This window comes from Leptonychotes weddellii, chromosome 10 (genome assembly GCF_054177405.1).
Source record: "Leptonychotes weddellii isolate Sample4059 chromosome 10, ASM5417740v2, whole genome shotgun sequence".
Classification (NCBI taxonomy): domain Eukaryota; kingdom Metazoa; phylum Chordata; class Mammalia; order Carnivora; family Phocidae; genus Leptonychotes; species Leptonychotes weddellii.
Window position 1 is genome coordinate 47,482,866 of NC_138378.1, and position 4,255 is coordinate 47,487,120.

A 4,255-nucleotide genomic window follows, 5' to 3' on the forward strand; every position below is an offset into this window, starting at 1 on the left:
ATTTGGATGCCTTTGATTTCTTTTTGTTGTCTGATTGCTGTGGCTAGGACTTCTAATACTATGTTGAACAGCAGTGGTGATAGTGGACATCCCTGCCATGTTCCTGACCTTAAGGGGAAAGTTCTGTTTTTCCCCATTGAGAATGATATTCGCTGTGGGTTTTCATGGATGGCTTTTATGTTATTGAGGTATTTACCCTCTATCCCTACACTCTGAAGAGTTTTGATCAAGAAAGGATGTTGTACTTTGTCAAATGCTTTTTCTGCCTCTATTGAGAGGATCATATGTTTCTTGTTCTTTCTTTTATTCATGTATTGTATCACATTGATTGATTTGTGGATGTTGAACCAACCTTGCAGCCCAGGGATAAATTCCACTTGGTCGTGGTGAATAATCCTTTTAATGTACTGTTGGATCCTATTGGCTAGTATTTTGGTGAGAATTTTTGCATCCACGTTCATCAAGGATATTGGTCTGTAATTCTTCTTTTTGGTTTTGGGATCAAGGTAATGGTGGCCTCATAAAATGAGTTTGGAAGTTTTCCTTCCATTTCTATTTTTTGGAACAGTTTCAGAAGAATAGGCATTAATTCTTCTTGAAATGTTTGGTAGAATTCCCCTGGGAAGCCATCTGGCCCTGGGCTTTTGTTTGTTGGGAGATTTTTGATGACTGCTTCAATTTCCTTAGTGGTTATAGGTCTGTTCAGGTTTTCTATTTCTTCCTGGTTCAGTTTGGTAGTTGATACATCTCTAGGAATGCATCCAGATTATCTAATTTGCTGGCATAGAGTTCCTCATAATATGTTCTTATAATTTTTTTTAGGGGTGCTGAGGGGCTGCTCCCCTTTTATTATTGACAGGAGGTTTCTCTAACGAGTGTGACACCCCCCCTTTGGGGCCATTGTCCGACCTGTGCGTTGTCCCTTCAAGTACCCTCTCAGAAGAAGAGCCCCTACATCCGCCTGCCAATGCCTTGTCGATCATAGAGGACATTGAACTTGTTCACGAACTGGTTCATGGTGTTGCAGGTTTTGGTGATGGTGCCAAGGTAGGCCATGAGCCCCACGTCATTGCATTGATCGTAAAAGTCTGTCTTGAATTTGTCTGTGCTGAGCACTGGGAGGCAGTGACATAGAGCATAGGCCTCCCGCAGGATCTCATGGTTGAAGGGGACCTCTCCCGCTTCGGAGGCCTTGACGTACTCCAAGATGAGCTTGACCCGGCTGTGCAGCATCTTAATGGCACTGTGCTGCGCGATCAGGTGCTCGGCCACAGTGGAGTTCTCCCCGCTGCCCGTGGCTGTCATTCAGGCCACGTGGTCGACGCCAATGCGTTCGGCTTCCTCCGTGGCCAGAGTGTAGGTCAGTTCGGCAAACAGCATCGTGGCCTCTCCATTGATTATATCGATGACAGACTCAAAAACACTGACGGGAAGATCTGTGTGCTTCGTCATAGGGTTCAATTTAAGAAAGAGCGGGCTCTCGATGATCTTGCACACCTGCTTGTGGACGTGGATGTCGGAGGGGTCAGGCGGCCCCCCGGTGGTATGCCAACCCAGAAACTCCAGCTCCTTGAACACCTGTTTGAACTGCTCCTCCTTGGTGTAGTAATACTCCTTGTCAATGATAATCTTCTCCTCCACGGTGTGGGAGAGCAGCTCAAAGGAGTTCATCACCTCGATATTTTGGCCCTCCTGTTTCTTTGGTGTTGGTTGTGATCTCTCCTCTTTATTCATGATTTTATTTATTTGGGTCATTTCTCTTTTCCTTTTGATAAGTCTGGCCAGGGGTTTATCAATCTTCTTAATTCTTTCAAAGAACTAGCTCCTAGTTTTGTTGATCTGTTCTACTGTTCTTTTGGTTTCTATTTCATTGATTTCTGCTCTGATCTTTATTATTTCTCTTCTCCTGATGGGTTTAGGCTTTATGGCTCTGCTCTATTTTTATTTCTATTATGGGTTACTTTTGTGTATTTTGACGAGATTCTACTGATGGAGGAACCAAGAGTGTCCAGGTAAACAGTTGGCTTCCGTTGGACCATGTTAGAAGCAATGGGCACGGGGTGAGTGGGGGTGAAGAGAGGGTGCCCGGACAGCAGTGGGTGTCCCTGGAACAAACCAAGACCTTCACACCCCTTCTTGGCTACCCTCCTTCCTTTCCACTCCTGACACTGCCCTTTATCATCGTGGCCACCAGCAAACCCAAGAAATGAGAGGAAACCTGGAAGATGTTTGGAGAGGCCCCCATGGTGGGTGCAAATTTCTTGGGGGGGAGGGGACCACTTCTGATTTTGCTGCATAGGACAGAAGGTAAGAATCATTAAGAGGAGAGAAGAAAGGGGGAGCATGGTGGAGAGAAGAAAGGGGGAGTGCGATGGAGAGGAGAGGGAGGGGCAGAAGGGGAGGAAAGGTGTCCAGGGAAGGGGAGGGAAAGCCAGGGAAACAGCTCTCAGTTTCTGGGACTAGAAGCCAAAAGTAACAGTGACATCTGAAGGTGCAGCAGCCTCAGGGCTGCTAAAAGCTTGCTCATTGCATTTGGCCCCTCAACCAGCTGACAGCTCGGCACCCCTCCCGCTCTGCCACCTCGCTGTCCCCCTAGGCACAGGGTCACACAGGGAAACTCCACTTCCCATGTCCTTAGCGACTTCCCCGTTCCCTCTCCATTCCCATCCAGACAGAACTCATTCAGGACCTCCCCAGCCTTCCCTCCATCTGGCTCCATTCCACTTCTCAAGGCCCAGCAGCTCCCCTAGCTCACAGCAGCACCCCGAATGCTCGTGCTCTGGCTTCTAGCCTGCACCTGCCTCACCAGCTTCCTCTCCCACCACCCGACATTGAACCCAGTGCCTCTGCCACCCAGAGGTACGGCGCCCCCCCCGGGGCCAACCAGGCTTTTCCTCACAGCATTGCACAGGTTGCGCCCTCTGTCTGGAACAAGAAAACCACCACCACGGAGGAGCTCATGTGAGCGCAGGCACAGGCTATCCTTTCACCCTTTGAGGTAGGCACCAGGATCATCTCCGTTGTTCCAGAGGAGTAAACTGAAGCTTTGAGGGGTTCACGGGCTTCGGGCCATCTGGCCTCTGTGGGAAAACCTATTAGATAAGGAAAGAGTGAGGGGGAGAAAAAAGAACTAGCACACACTGAGCGCCTACCGTGTATCAGAGCTATGCCAGCCATGGATGTGTGTTCCGGACCTAAGATGCTATGACTTGAATGCCAAGCTGCCCCATTTTTCTAGAATAGAGATTTTTGATCTGTGTTTAGTTAAAGGAGAGATATCCTGTCTTCTGCAGACTTTGTTAGCTTGTTTTTTAGCTGGTGTGATAAGGTAAAAGAGTTTCTCTGTCTGCCGCTTTCCTCATTGTCAACCTTTTTTGTTCCTTTGCTTGCAGCTGTTGTCTGTCTTTGAGGCTCACGAACCACTGGCAGGAAGAGCTCTAGAGAATTTGGGAAGAAGGGGGGGTGGGGAGGAGAGACAAAGGTGTGTGGTTTCTCAAGAAGCAGGGAGACATAAGGAAAATAGAAGTGTTCTCAAGTGTGTCGCCTGCAGCCTTGTCAGGGAATATTTCTTTAGATGGCTTCTTCTTCCCCTCCCTCATGCCCAGCTGGTTCTTCATCATTTTTTAACATCTCTTTGGGGACAGGGACATGAAAGTGAACAGCAGGTCAAAGTCAGGAATTCGGGGTTCTGGGGTGGTCTGGTCTGATAGGCTCCCTTCGTCTGCGGCTGTGCCCTTCATGGGGGCAGGTGAGGCTGGTTCACAATTCCGGTCACATCACCCACTGCTGGATGACAGCATCACCCCTTCATCTGTCCATTTACATTTCAAACCAGCACCTGCCTGCTCTTGATTAATTATTTAGTAATTCTGGTCACTTGTGAGCATTTCTGAGCTCATATTTCACGTAAAAGGTCCATTCCTTTTTTATCCAAATCTTTTTTCCCTGGATCCTTGTGTAGTTTTTGAAATGAAATGGTACGTATTCCTTTTGAGCCCCCAGCACTGACGTGTTGGCTCCTCTTCTTGGCAGCAGTACACCTAGATATTGGGTTAACCAGGGGGGAATCTCCCGTCGGGCTCCCCCTCTCTGCCTACCTCTGACCTTGGCCAACTCCCCCGTCGTGGGAGCTCCATTTTTAAGTAAGTAAATAAAGGGGTTTGGAATGCTGAGTCTCAAGGTCTTCTCTATGTTTAATTATTGAGGGGATCTATGAGAAGTCACAGAGGGACATGGGCTTTAGAATTCAAGAGAA

At 48.1% G+C, this 4,255-nt stretch overlaps 2 pseudogenes; both read right to left on the reverse strand.

Annotated features, from left to right (window-relative positions):
• Positions 1-951: 951 nt before the first annotated feature.
• LOC145723868 (COP9 signalosome complex subunit 6 pseudogene) lies at positions 952-1,305 on the reverse strand (annotated as a pseudogene).
• On the reverse strand, positions 1,306-1,693 carry LOC102735175 (COP9 signalosome complex subunit 6 pseudogene; annotated as a pseudogene).
• Between the last annotated feature and the right edge of the window lie 2,562 nt (positions 1,694-4,255).